Source organism: Leguminivora glycinivorella, chromosome Z, assembly GCF_023078275.1.
Source record: "Leguminivora glycinivorella isolate SPB_JAAS2020 chromosome Z, LegGlyc_1.1, whole genome shotgun sequence".
In the NCBI taxonomy this organism is placed as follows: domain Eukaryota; kingdom Metazoa; phylum Arthropoda; class Insecta; order Lepidoptera; family Tortricidae; genus Leguminivora; species Leguminivora glycinivorella.
Genome location: NC_062998.1, coordinates 21,825,194 through 21,840,884, shown reverse-complemented (window position 1 = coordinate 21,840,884; position 15,691 = coordinate 21,825,194). Strand labels below are relative to the sequence as shown.

At 38.7% G+C, this 15,691-nt stretch overlaps 1 protein-coding gene across 5 annotated transcripts in view; it reads right to left on the bottom strand.

The window, feature by feature from the left end:
• LOC125241845 (maternal protein pumilio-like) overlaps positions 1-15,691 on the bottom strand; it is a 566,882-nt gene that overhangs the window by 296,800 nt on the left and 254,391 nt on the right. The window lies entirely within an intron of this gene.

The following is a 15,691-nucleotide window of genomic DNA, read 5'->3' as shown; positions in this document are numbered from 1 at the left end:
TGAGACCCAAATAGTAGTTTTTTTTTCAAAAAGCTATTAACGACGTACACATTTGTACTTAGTTTTCTTCTTTTGACGTTGTAAAGTTTACTAAAATAACAATATTTTGGAAAACGGATATTGTGTAAGACATTGTTTGTGAAGGAGTTTTACCCATAAAAACTGATTTTATGTCAAAAATTTTGAATAGCACGTAATAACAAAGTGTTTAGTAGCCACAACAATAATAAAATAACAATAATAATGTTGTTTAATATGGGTCGGTCATACATTTTACGTTAGTGCTTACATATTCTTTCAACGACTCATAGAAATCGCTATTACAAACCATGAGAAGGTATGACCGATCGTTTCTAAATAAGTAGGTTATAATATTAAGGATATTATTAAAGCCATACAATTATTACAAACATACAAGTTTTAACAAAAATGTGGCTTTGGTACCAAGAAGAGTTGCCTAATACAGCCTCTTGGGTTGTGCCTCTCTTGCAGCACTGTAGGAAAAAATATCACGACAAAAGTTAAATTTGTTTTACAAGGGGGCAAATTTGTTGTTTAACCGCACGTACAAATATTGATACCTACTATCTAATAATGATACTCGAGCAAGCTAAATACTTCAATATTGATCCATGAGCGTAGCGAGTGGTTCAGAATGTAGCATCTGAGGGTTGCGAGGGTTTCAAGATACGAAGGTTAAACAAACTTTGCCACTGAGCAATTTATAAAAAAAAATCTCACACAAATGCGAACAAATTAATGGCTGTTAAACATCAAACTAAATTTAATGAAATCCATCAATTAATTCATTATCAAATTTCAATTTTATGACAATGCTGAACACGTTTTTAATAAATTACCCGTTACCTGTGGACTATGCCACTATACTAGGTGTTGCTGTACTGTGTACTCGCTGGGCGTTCAGGTAATTACTCATACTTATAACACAATCGGTAATAACTGCTTAAAAATCGTTGATAGCTTCATATGCATTTTTATGGGTCGCTAATGTTAGCAATCGACTCAGTAATTTAAAAATTGATTTTTAATATCAATGTTTAATTTGAGTACAAGTAACACAATATTTACCTTTTTTAATTATCATAGTATCACATATAATAGGAAAATAAAATGTTTGAACAACGTGTATACTTAATAATTAGACCCGATTGTAAAATTGCCTTAAGGGGGGCGTTAATAGCTGCGTTTACCCTATGTACCAAAATCATTTGAGTTGTTTCCTCATGTGTGCTCCTGTGTACAAATCGAAACGGATTGACGAAATGCCGAGGTTTCAATGGGACGAAGGAGCAGGAGAACAATAGAAGCAAAAGCATCCCATCCACTGAAGGCTTATCACATTTTAAATAAAATTCCTGAGAACTTATTTCATCGCATTGATGATTACATATTTATTTTGATGTGGTATCTGGTAAACCTCCAATATTTTCAAGTAAATGAAACAAGTTTTTGTAATGTATATTATTAAAAGTTATTATAGAGTTTGTTTTTATTTTACAATAAACCCTGTACCCTGTAAATGATATTTTCCCCTCACTAGCTCGGAAACACGTGTTTTATCCTTTAATGCCAGCGGGTAAAAACGCATTTTATCCACTAGTGGGTAAAGAAATTTGACCTTGAATATAGTCAAATTAACTGCTTTAAAATTGATAACAACAGGTGAATCTAGTAATAAAGATGTTTTACCACCAGTGAAAGTACTGGAAGCAGTGATAAACGCATTTTTTGCGTTGTAGTTTCCTCGTTATAGTGAGGGGAAAAGTTTTGTGTTACACACGGGTGCAAAAGTATTTTTCATCACATTTGCTGTTTAAAGGTATCATTACGTCTACGTGTACTGAAGCATAATGTACTATTTTATTCCCAAGGGAATAATGGATTTAGTTTTAAAAATGAATACAATCCGTACAATACTTCAGGCAAAGGATGTTTCAATCTGCCAAGGATTTTTATTGCACAACCAAAATTTGTCTATTAAGCTATAATAGTATATTATGCAACAGGCGTTTAAAGCAGGTCAAAAAAGACGAGTGGCGTGGGTAACAATTTGAGGCGAAGCCGAAAATTGTTATTAACACGCCACGAGTATTTTTTGACTCAGTTAAACACCGTTGCATACAATACTTTTTCTACGACCATGCACTTAGTTTTTAATAGTTTTCTTGAATAACTTTGGTGAAATTCACACCGTTTCCTATATTTTGACGCAAAGGTTTGCACTGTCAACTCAGCTGCCCAAAGCCTTCCCGCGCACGCGCTCAGTATCGTTATAAGGCGTTGCCATGGTTACAGAGCCAAACAATGCGTTTTCAGTTTTTTCGATACTGCGCGCATGCGCGGATAGCCGGCGGACGCCGGCTTTGGGGAATATACTTTTTTGTAGGGTTTTAAAGATCTATGCACAAGCCTGTAAATGACGAATAACAGTTCGGGAGTAGAAAAAAGAAATTATAAGGTATGAAAAATGAATTTTATTTATGTTTTACAATTATCTCAGTGTGTTTTGCATTTATTTCGTAAACTTAACTGAGATAAATTGTTATAATTTATAATCTGACAACATGCTCTCTACTCGCGCTTGACCGCGTGCGTACGCGAGGCACCCACCGTTGCCTAGCAACGGAGAGTACAACAGATCAAAATACCTATTGAACTGAATGAAAGATAAGTGAAATTTTAGTTCAATCATATGATTTATCTGCTTTTTTGAACATTGCATTTAATTTATACGCAGTATTTTCGAGTTTGTTTTCGTTCAAAAAGTGTTTGTTATCATAAACAACGGCTTTAATATGAATAATCTGATGTAAATCAAGATACACTACTGGTAGCAACGCCGCCGGTTGAAGGTTTTGCCTTATAACTGTTTCCTCTCTATTTTTCTCTCAAATGTGATGAAAAACATTGTGTGTAACTCGGGGAGTATGAATATTACTAACTCGAGTCTTTAAATCGCTCCGGCAAGCCGTCGCGATTTAACTTACTCTCGTTAGTAATATTCAACTTCCTCCCCTTGTTGCACAATGTACTATTACTTCTCGTGTGTTAAAAAACTCGCAAGTTCAGGATTATTCTCGAACCACTCGCTTCGCTCGTGGTTCCACTATAGAATCCTTTCACTTGCACGTTTTTCAATATCACACTCGGCGTTAAAATACAACTTTGCCCCCTTGTATAACAAATAACTATTTCCCCTCACTAGCTCGGAAACACGTGTTTTGTCCTTTAATACCAGCGGGTAAAAACGCATTTTATCCACTAGTGGGTAAAGTAACTTGACCTTGAATAAAGTCAAATTAACTGCTTTAAAATTGATAAAAGTAGGTGAATCTAGTAATAAAGATGATTTACCACCTGTGGAACTACTGGAAGCAGTGGTAAACGCATTTTTTGCGTTGTAGTTTCCTCGCTATAGTGAGGGGAAAAGTTTTGTGTTACACTCGGGTGCAAATGTATTTTACTTCTCGTGTGTCAAAAAACTCGCAAGTTCAGGATTCTATTCTCGAACCACTCGCTTCGCTCGTGGTTCAACTATAAATCCTTTCACTTGCTCGTTTTTCAATTCCACACTCGGCGTTAAAATACAACTTTGCCCCCTTGTATAACAAATAACTATTAAAGCAGTTAATTTGACTTTATTTAAGGTCAAATTACTTTACCCACTAGTGGATAAAATGCGTTTTTACCCGCTGGTATTAAAGGACAAAACACGTGTTTCCGAGCTAGTGAGGGGAAAAATAGGTTATCTTGAGATGTCGTGAGAAAGCAGGACCAATTATAAACAGATAGCGTTGTTGCTCTACAAGTGCTCCGATTTTCAAACATGCAAAAACTATATTAAATGCTAATGCAATGGCTTTCATCAGCGCTAACCCGATTTCTGTTTTCGCACGACTTGCATTCATCAAGAACAATGCAAGTCGCAAAGACCCGTTGGTGTCGATGCTACTAGTAGTTCATTGAACTCGGTCGAGTACATTAATGATAAAAATAAAGTTCAGATCACTATTGTATACAATACTTTTTTCTATGAGTCATCATCATCAAAGGACGAACAATATTGATGATATTTCAAGTCAAAGTTATTTTTTATGTGTGCGTGTGGATTGAGTGAGCACCTTCCGAAAATAAAAAAAATATGCTGATCATTTAGTAAAAGTTCTAAAACAATTGTAAAACGAATCTCTGAATTTGTAAAAAGATAAATCAAAAGATACAGTCATTAACATGTGCTCACTCAGTTCTCACAAACTACCAACGAAAACAGTGAATGTATTCATTTAACATATAATATTTATATACTAACATTTAGTAAAAAATATGCCAACTTACCTCTATAAATTTTAGATCACCTAGTGACGTATTTAATTTTTTACAAATAGTTTCTTATGCTCACTCAATCCTCACACTATTGAAAAGCCGAATTTTGATGAAAAACATAAGATTTAGACCGCTATTATATGTGTATAGTTTAGTAAAAGTGAAATGGGAATTAGTAAAATACAAAACGAACCACTAACGTGTCAGGTTTTCTTATAATAAATTTTTGTAAGTGCTCACTCAGTCCACACGTTTTGAGAAAGTTAAAAATGTAAATATCTTAAAATTTATAGCACCACAGACACTCGAAAGTACTTCAACATTTAGTAAAAATTTTTACTAAATATCCACCATCTAATATTTTATATTCGTTGTCTGGTTTTTTCCCCGCCTTCCCATTGTCATATTGAGATTTGGGAGTTTCGTTCAATTTTGATAATAGTTTATATTAAACTAATACCATATTAATTCTCCATCTGCAAACTGTTTTTCGGTTATGTTCTTGGCCTAGTGATGATGTGTATTGTGTAATTTTTATCGACGTCAGGATAATAACCATATCGACATTCATGCATTAAAAAGGACATGAATGATAATTGGTAAGAAACAAAGAATATACTTCACTAGTAAGAAACCAGAAATCAGGAGCCGACATAGTGTGGTCACCCTACATGATACATTTGTATGAGAAAAGTTATGTCTGTTATCTTTAAAACCAGACAACGAATATAAAATATTAGATGGTGGATATTTAGTAAAAAATTTTACTAAATGTTGAAGTAGGTTGTCTATTGTTTGCCCGACAGTTATTTAACATAATATTCATATGCCCGAATCTAACTTGCCTGAATTTCATTTGCCCGAACGATTTGTTTACCATATAAATTGTATGACATACTGGTTGTTTATCCGAACATTACCTTCCATAATCATACAGTGCCATACTATTTGTTAGCCTTAGTTATATTATTACGTGCAATAATATGGTTTAATAGAATATTCAAACGCCATAAGCAATTATTGCCATATTAATTGTTGCCCATATTATTAAGTGCAACAATATTTTTTGATGTTTGTTCCTCGATATCTCCGTCGTTACTGGACCGATTTTTGAAAATTTTTTTTTGATTGTATGTATATGCATACAGATTGGTCCCATTTTTCTCAAAACCCGGTTCTGATGATGGAATCCTAGAGAAATCGAGGGAACTCCTCATATCTGAAAGGCATACATATGGTGATTTTTGTGTTTTTAAAGGAACAGCATGCATTTACGTACGGAACATGGTGCATTGACATTTGGTGCAGTGGAACTCCTAATGATGGTCAGAATGGAACTCCTCAAATCTGAACGGCACGCTTATAGTGACTTTGGTATTTTTATAAGAACAGCATGCACTTACGTCCAGAACAGTGACATTTGGTGCAGTGGAACTGCTGATGATGGTCAGAACGGAACTCCTCAAATCTGAACGGCACACTTATAGTGACTTTGGTATTTTTATAAGAACAGCATGCACTTACGTCCAGAACAGTGACATTTGGTGCAGTGGAACTGCTGATGAAGAGTGAGCCGCCCCTGGTTAGAGTTCCGTTCTGATAATCATTCTCATTTGTAAGTACTTCAGAATCATCCAAATTTCAAAATTGGTTCAGAAATGACGGAGATATCGAATAACAAACATTAAAAAATATACAGACGAATTGATAACATAATCCAACATTTGAAAGTATTTATCACCAGAACCCCAAAGGAAGGCGGTTTTTTTTTTCTTAATCTAGAAATTATGGTGTGCTTAATTACTCTATGGGGATTTTATATGGGACGTTTAAACATAATGCGGCAACCCCGGCAATTAAAGATAGCATACAAAGATTTAAAAATATTTCAACAAACCATGCCGTGTGGGGTATGAAATGAAAGGGCTTATTGAGTAGTTCACGAATATATAGCATACTATAACATTTCTTACACGTTCTCTAAGAATTTATTAGAAAGTTTACGAAAATAACATTATTTTGTATTGCGTTTCCTGGTGCTTGTAAAGGGCGACTATCTTCGGAGGTTTTTTCACGGCGCTTGCTCCAGGAAGCAATAAACATACACCTTAACTACAGTTATCATTACAGCCTACATGTGATAGCATCGGGCCGATCGCGTGAACCTATCAACGGCTTCGCGACGTTTCAATAATGTCTTATCGATTTTGGGTGCGGATGCCGCGCCGAGTTGGGCGTTTCATACGCTTATTATGTTATGATGAGGACCACTGAGTAATAAATCGCAAACATCGTCAAAATGGGCCTCCAGAATATAATCCGTTTTTGCCATTAGTAAAAAAACACGTATTGTAAAACTTAAACGGCCTCTTTCACAATGTATAACACTACAGGGGCTGTTTTTGATGAGACTAGTAGTTCACCCTGAACTAAGAACTCTGACCAAGCATCATGCTGTTGCAATAAGTAAGCATTGGTCAGAATTTCGCTGGCAGGCGTGCAAATAAGATTTTTCGCAAAAATACCTCACCTCAAAAAGGAAAAACGGAACCCTTATAGGATCACTCGTGTATCTGTCTGTCCGTCTGTCACAGCCAATCATAATAGTATTTTATACAATCGTGATATAATACAAAGCTTTTCAGTCGAGTACCATGTTTAGGCCACGAAGCTTGCTGAGTGGCCTAATAGTACGGTACGAGAGTGAAAAGCTTAATTATATCACTATTGTATACAATACTTTTTCTACGAGTCATCATCTTCATCATCAATGGACGGAAATATCATCATTCATGCAAGTTAAAATTAATGTTAATAGCGTCGTTCACCGTTGTATCAACATCGAATTACCTAGCAACCAATTGTTTGTAATAACCGTCTCTGATTGGCTGATAACGCGACAGATAAAAAAAATGTGTTTCAGATGCAGGAAAATTTGCCAGGTATCGCAAATTAGTATAGAAATTGTATGAAGTTCTATTTTTGAAATTATTACAGTTAACTAAAGTCAACTATAATGAGCTTATTATAATTGAGTCGGAACTGCCATAGAGTATTCAACACTGAAAAGTTAGCACAAGCTTATAGTTTAGTCTGTGGTGGCCTAATTGACAGATTACAGTCGACAAGTAGAAAAAATACTATTACGGTACATCTGGGCCTTCTTATGCCATCTTAAAAGATGGAGTCAACTTTTCAAAGGCCATGCCAGGATAAGCTAAGTGAATCTGCCCCCAGCGAGTTTTGGCTTGAATTTTTTTTTATTGATTCGTCTTTGTATTATTATCGAGTATGCCAAATTTCAGCTCCCAAAACTTTATAGTTTAGTAATTAAAAAAAAACGAAATTTGAACTTTCTTCGATAAATTTTTTTCTGGGCAGCCGATTTTGACGGGCGTCACGTATATTATGCATGTAGGTAGGACAAATATATATATGATATTAATTTTGTGTTATATTGCCATAAAAACTTAAAAATAATAAGACTGAGCTGGACGCCCTGGATCGGAGGGTCCGGTTACTGCTTACCACACACCGTATGTTACACCCGCGTTCGTTTGTTATGAGATTGTATATCCCACGGAAGTGCGGAGGTCGAGGCTTCCTAAACGCCAAAGATCTCCACAACCGTGAGGTATACAATCTCAGGAATAACTTAACAACGAGTGTGGGATGCATCGTGATGTGGTGGCAGTAGACGGAAACCTCACGCCGCTCTCCTTGGCGAAAGAGAACTGGCGCAAACCTGTGGCACTAAGTACTGCGGACCGCAAGGCGGTATGGGAGAGCAAGCAGCTACACGGGCGGTTCTACAAGGACCTCACGGGACCCGATGTAGACCTGCTCGCATCGGTGAACTGGTTACGGTTCGGGGACCTCTTCGGAGAAACCGAGGGTTTTGCCTGTGCAATTGCGGACGAAGTTATGATGACGAACAACTACCGGAAATATATCCTGAAGGACGGTACGGTGGACATTTGTCGGGCATGCCGCCGTCCCGGAGAGTCATATCATCTCCTTGTTCTCATCTAGCTAACGGTGAGTACTTGCACAGGCATAATCTCGTAGCCAGGATCATTCACCAGCAGCTTGCTCTTCAATACGGCCTTGTGGACCGGGAAGTACCGTACTACAAGTACATACCTGCGCCAGTTCTCGAAAATGGTCGTGCCACGCTCTATTGGGATCGATCTATTATCACTGACAGGACTATTGTAGCCAATAAGCCTGACATTGTCATAATAGATCGATCGCAACGCCGGGCCGTGCTCGTCGACATCACCATCCCCCATGATGAGAATCTCGTGAAAGCCGAGAAGGACAAGTCCAGTAACTACCTAGACTTGGCTTACGAGATAACCGCCATGTGGGATGTTGGTTCGACGATCATTGTCCCGATAGTCGTTTCAGCGAACGGTCTCATAGCGAAAAGTCTCGACCAACATCTCGAGAGACTCTCGCTAGGTGGTTGGATCAAGGATCAGATGCAGAAGGCGGTGATCTTGGACACAGCGCGGATAGTCCGAAGGTTCCTCTCTCTGCAGCCGTAACCACCGGCAGTAGGGTGGTCCAAAAAAAATTTTTTTTATTGTTTGAGCTCCACATGGTTATTTCTACACGAAAACTTATTAAAATCATTGCAACTAATTTTGAGAACAATCAGACTTTATTTAGAGGTCGCTCAAAATAATGCAATAATGCCATACTGAAATGTATGAAATGAATTTGACTAAATAAAAAATCTTACATGGAGGTATTTTAATGGTTTAATTATATTTTTCCCTATTTCATTAGAGCTAAATAAAACATGAACCGGGCAGTTTGCAATGTTTTAATTATTTCTGTTTTTATTTTATTATAGGAGATATTAAATTTTAAATGTATCTTGAGCGACCTGTAAATAATGTGGAAATGGGTTAAAATTTGGTACATAGGCTACTAATTCATAATAGAACAAAGATAACCATGTGGAGAAAGGATTAGTCATATTTATTTTTCTTCCATACAAATGTGGACCACCCTAACCGGCAGCTTGGGCCCTGCCCCGCTGCTGGGGGGCACCCTAGGTTAGGTTTTTTATAATGTGTTTATATATTTTGTATTGTTTTGTATGTGGTTTTGTACTTTACTTTTATAATCATATTATAAAAAAGCCTAGCCTAAGAATTGAAATGAATAAAGAGAATAATAATAATATTTTCTTTTTTAAAGTATTAGGTATCATGCAAGCGACACCTCCAGATTTTTCATCAAAGTAAGCCTCTTTAATAAGCTACCAAAACCAAATGAATATAAATACTTAATTTTATCTGTGGTAGAACAAGGTGTTTTTTTTAATTGAATGCATACAATAAAACTATGGAAACGGATTAAATCGCGTATAATGAATTTAAAATACATCCCGATGTTTCGAACTCTTTACTGCGTTCGTGGTCAACGGGTGACTGAGGAAAAATTACAATGTGCAAAAACTACCCACATACAAGAAATATTAACGAACCATGACCACAAATAATATAGATTTCTAAGGCAGGTTCACACACTATTAATAAAGCTAGTTATACAATATTCAAAAAATTTACCATTACTATGTTAAAAAATAATTAACCAATTAATCTACACAAAATTGACAAAGAACAAACTGCAAATGTCCAACACCATACAACACAAATGCCTCACAGCCTTCGTCGTGCTTGTTCCATTATCAGATGTACTACTGGATCCCAAGCCGGTGGTAAAGTAAAGCCATCTTCTCTATTAAAGTTTGGATATTTCTTGATCTCAATGGCTTCTCGCAACATTCTGGGTATATATCGCTTCTCCTTAGCAAGAACCAGAGGCTTGTCAAACTTTATAGCATGATTGACTTTATCCATGACATGTTCAGAGACTGCAGACCTTTGCCGACGGTGCTTGACATCCGCTATGTGTTCCTTCACCCGTGTGGAAATACTTCGTTTCGTCTGCCCCACATATGACAGGCCGCACTCACAGTCTAGCCTGTACACTCCCGCATTTTGTAGACCTTCCCTTCATTCATTTTTTCTTTCATTGTGTCTGCCTTTTGTTAGGGGGATCACGGATAAGATCAGCCACATCTTGAAACGGGCTTCTATTAAAACTTATTTCAAGCCTATGAAGAAGATGTCCCAATTCCTGAGGCCTGTGAAATGTCAAACTCCTCTACAAAATGCGGGAGTGTACAGGCTAGACTGTGAGTGCAGCCTGTCATATGTGGACAGACGAAACGAAGTACCTATTTCCACACGGGTGAAGGAACACATAAGGACTGTTCAATTTACTAAGCGGACACTTAAAAAAAGCATTTTTTTTTTCTGCATAGTATAACATCTCATTTAGCTGAATGTTATTAAAACGACAACAAACGTAATAGATAATATTTAATATGAAAAAAGAACTTAATTAAGTACATCGGTAAAAATTTTGGACTTTTATACGAATAAAACGCATGAGTGCCTGCACATCGCTTCTTGTTACTTTTCGGCAAGTTGCAGACCACATTCGTTTGAATTCATCAAGAAATATATCTTCTTAGACATTCTTTCGTAAGTATGTCTAAACAATGGTCCAGTACCGCTCGATAGGTCAGAGATCTGGACAATTTGGTGATAGGCTTCTTTTTGAACAAATTCCATGTTTTCTGGTTTTAGTGGCTCAACTGTCTGACCAGCATAGTGAGCACTTGCTAAATCAGGCCCAAACAAAGGAGAGATATGATGTATCGGATAGATGACAAAAAATCGTATTTGAATGCATTCATTTCTGTAAATTTCGCCACCAATAGTACCAGTAGCAAAATAAGATACACTCTTAAAGCAACAGGAACAGATTGCCTGCTAAACAAGTACTTTTTTCCCGAATATATATATTTTTATGGTTTTCTCCTCATCTAGCACATACTCTCCTACCACGTCATTGTGGGACTGGGGTCCTGGTAATGTACTATAGTCAAATTTGACGTACGTTTTGTCGTTCATTAAAATGCAACGAGATTTATTCTTTAGCAACATTTTATACAATTTTCCGCACCATTTCTCGGATCGCAATTTGTTATCTGCACTTCTCTTCTGCATTTTCTGCTTCTTATAAGTCTTTATAAAATAAAATAAATAAAAAACATTTATTGCAGACCACTGATCCATAGAATATATTAGTAACAATTTTAACTTACAAACTATGTTAGTAGATTCATACACAAACATACACAAACACACACACACACACACACACACACACACACACACACACACACACACACACACACACACACACACACACACACACACACACACACACACTCTTACTTAGCCTTGCCGATGGCAACTTCCACCCAGTATTTAATTATGGGGCAGTCGTAGTTCCCAGACAGTCCTCTGAGGAGGCTATTGCTGCTGCCACGCACTCGCCTAAGCAACGATCCAACACGCTTGCGTCTGATTGCGAAAAAGTCGTCAGTTCGCACTTCGGCAAACATGCCGGACGCACTACAGTGCTTCGGCAGCCGCAAGAGCATCCTCAGAATATTGTTATACTGCACTCTCAGTGCGTTATATGCCCTCTGGGTAAACGCTACCCACAGGCTGCAAGTGTAGAACGTTTGACAGTAGGCTTTAAAAAGCGTCAACTTGACCTGTTCATTACACTTTGCAAACCTGCGGGCAAGCATATTGCCACGCACTGCCATCGCCCTTCTCTCCCTCTCCAGATCCAAGTCATCCTTAAGGTCCTCCGTAATGACATGTCCCAGGTATTTAAACCTCTCAACTCTTTTTAAGGGCACGCCGCACAACATGATCGTAGGTATTGTTGTAGGGTTGTACTTACTAGCTTTAAAGAGAACGAACTCGCTCTTGCTAGTGTTATACCTAAGACCTCGTTCCACAGCATACTCCTCACACACACAAATGAGTTGCCTTAACGAGTCACTTGACGGACCCAGCAACACCATGTCGTCAGCGTAACTGATGTTGTTAAAACATGTTTTATCTATATGACATCCGACATGTGTGTTGCTGAGCCCCTCAATTAACCCATTTACATAGAGGTTGAACAGCACGGGAGATGTTAGTCCGCCTTGACGAACCCCACATTTTAGAGCATAGTCATCCGAGTCCTCACCTGCCCATCTCACACAGTTTGACGCTCTCTCCCGGTATATCGGTTTTCGCTAACTTGTCCCACAGTACGTCGTACACAACCAGGTCAAACGCTTTTGAGAGGTCCAAAAAACATGCATATATAGGTGTGTTCCTATCTTTATAGTACTTGAAAGCCTTCTTAAAACACAATATCGCAGTTTCTGTGGACAATCCTGGCCTAAAGCCGAATTGTGCATCGTGTAGCTTAATGTATTTACAGAGTTGCTCATTAAGAAGACTATCAAGCACCTTAGCAAGTACAGTTGCCAGCGAGATGGGCCGATAATTTCCCAGGTCTGACAGATCCCCCGTTCTGTTCTTTACCAACGGCACTACCACCGTTCTAGTGAGGTTACTAGGGAGATATGCATGTCTTAGGCACATCGTATAAAACATCGCTAGCACTCTCGGAAGGTGTACTCCTGCATAGTTGAGATGCTCTATGCTGAGCCCGTCATGACCTGGTGATTTACCCCTCTGCATATTTTTAATCACTGTGTGAACCTGCTTAGCTGTAAAACTAAGGGTACTCTCAGCCATGACTGCCTCAGCATTTCGCACCTCTTTTGCAGGTCTCTACAAAAGTGGCTGTACAGAAAAAGCACGCCTGAAGCTATTCGCGATATCTTTCTTGTCGCTAACTCCCCCTATACTCACAGGAACACTAGGTCTCACATTATGCTGGTTTGTGCTCTTCCAAAAGGCTTTAAAGTCATTTGTTGCCCGTTTGGTGGCCAAAATGTCTGCTTTAATTTGTTGCTGCTGTACCTGCTTATCGTGGCACCATTTTAACTTTGACTTGAAAGCCCTCCTGGAATCACGCATACCCTCATATATTGAGCCCTGCCTAGGTTTATTAGCCGACACCCAGGCCAGAAATTTGTCTCTTGCTAGTCTATGCGCGCTTGCGACGTGCTTGTTCCATCCCATAACGACCTTCCGTTTACTGTGCCCTCTCCTGCTAGACTTTCTCGCCGCCTCCGTCAGAGTGTCAATTATATCGTCATACATCTTATCTAAAATTACCGAATGATTGCGGTCCATACATAGTTTGTCGGCACACGGCGTTAGCTCGGCTGGAAAGTCCAGCATTTTCAACCTGTCATTACAGAGTGCTTGGTACAATTCTATTTGGGAGGGTTGCCTTTCGCCCCATCTTACCCCCTCATTACGTAACCTGCCACTACTACACTTAATCTGTATCTTGTTTAGTTTACATTCAATTATGAGCGGCAGGTGGTCGGACCAATATGCGTCATATTTTACCCGTACGTTGCAAACCGTTTGCCGCGCTGCCTCCGTGACAACACAGTGATCCAACCACCTGTTACATCCATGAGCCTCACTGGTAAATGTAAATGTCCCAGAGTCGGAGCCTAGCATTTCTAAGTCCACGCATCTCCACACCTGTGTTTCACAGAACTGCAGCAACTCATTATAAAACAACTCATTTGGGTGTGCATTAAAGTCTCCCAGCACGTATATCGCCTCAACGTCCGTGTTGTCCTCACTGATTGCACTGATTTCCCCTAAGCATTCTGTGAACAGCGGCACATTTTCAGGAGCATTTACCGGCATGTATACACTAAACAAACACCAAGAAAGAGGACTCCCGCACTTTCACTTTTATTGCCACTAACCGTACATTTTCGCACTCCACTACTGTGACTTCCGAGAACGCAGACTTCCTCCATAGCAATGCGACGCCCCCGTGCGGCCGCCCCGTGAGTAAACCGGCCCCTGTGTCGACCGCAGATGATCCCGTGTATGCGAAGTCCTCATGTATTGTCCCGAGCAGCGGCAAGTCGTGCGGCAGCAGCCAAGTCTCTTGCAATGCAATAATGTCCCCTTCCTTGCACAGTTCCCTAACTCCATCTAACGATCGCTTCAAACATTTACAATTAAAACTTACTAAATTACTCATTTCTGCCATTGTCATTATTGTTCGCACTGTATATTATTTCCATTCTCACCACTTGCCTTGAGCGCTTCCTCTTGCCGATCCCTCTGAGAGACGAACCGTCTGAAGTACACTCCCTCCGGCCACAGTGCATCATCCATAAACATATTTAATTTATCCGATGCAACAAACAATTTATAAGAATGATAGGCCCTCTGTTTTCTCATTTTTATTTTTACCAGGGAGACATTTTCACCGGTTTTTTGCAGTAAATAGTCCCGTATGTCATTCTCCGACACATCTTTATGCACATTATAGATAAACAATGGCACTTTGACCTCCGCGGCTTTAAATTTAGTGTTAGAGCTCAGCTCGGCTTTGCCTTTATTTCCGATATACTTATACTTTTGTTTTCTATAACGTACAGCCTTCCATTCATCATCCTCAGTCGGTTGTTTCCAAGTATTCCCATTTTGTACCACTCTTGCAAAAGATAGTTTCGTTTCGGCCTTGCCACTAGCTAATGTGTTTACCTCTTGTATTGGCTTGCTAACAACATATTATTATTATTTTTATATTTCGAACAGTACCTACGCGAATGCCTACTTTTTTTACAATTTGGTGAACCGATAGATAATTTTACGATTTTAACAACCGCCTAACTTCGTCCTCGACGTGAGGATTTGCCGGACCGCTTCTACGCCTAGATTTCGGTAAATCCTCAAGCTTATGATGCCTTTCAAATTTTGTAACGATTTGGAACACCGCTGATTTTGAAAAAAATTACATATTTGCGGTTTTTTGCAGAGAACACTTTCCAGCACACCATTTGTGCAAGATTGCTTTGCGATCGTTCAAAGTAATACGCTGCATCATGAAATATAATTAACTATGGAAGAATAACTATGCAGCGATCGACGTTGATAGCTTTTCTAATGTCGTCACCTTCAACTGTTTTTAAATTACAAATTTTAAAGATGTTTTAGTGTGTTCGCTTAGTAAATGGTACAGTCCTTAGCGGATGTCAAGCACCGTCGGCAAAGGTCTGCAGTCTCTGAACATGTCATGGATAAAGTCAATCATGCTATAAAGTTTGACAAGCCTCTGGTTCTTGCTAAGGAGAAGCGATATATACCCAGAATGTTGCGAGAGGCCATTGAGATCAAGAAATATCCAAACTTTAATAGAGAAGATGGCTTTACTTTACCACCGGCTTGGGATCCAGTAGTACATCTGATAATGGAACAAGCACGACGAAGGCTGTGAGGCATTTGTGTTGTATGGTGTT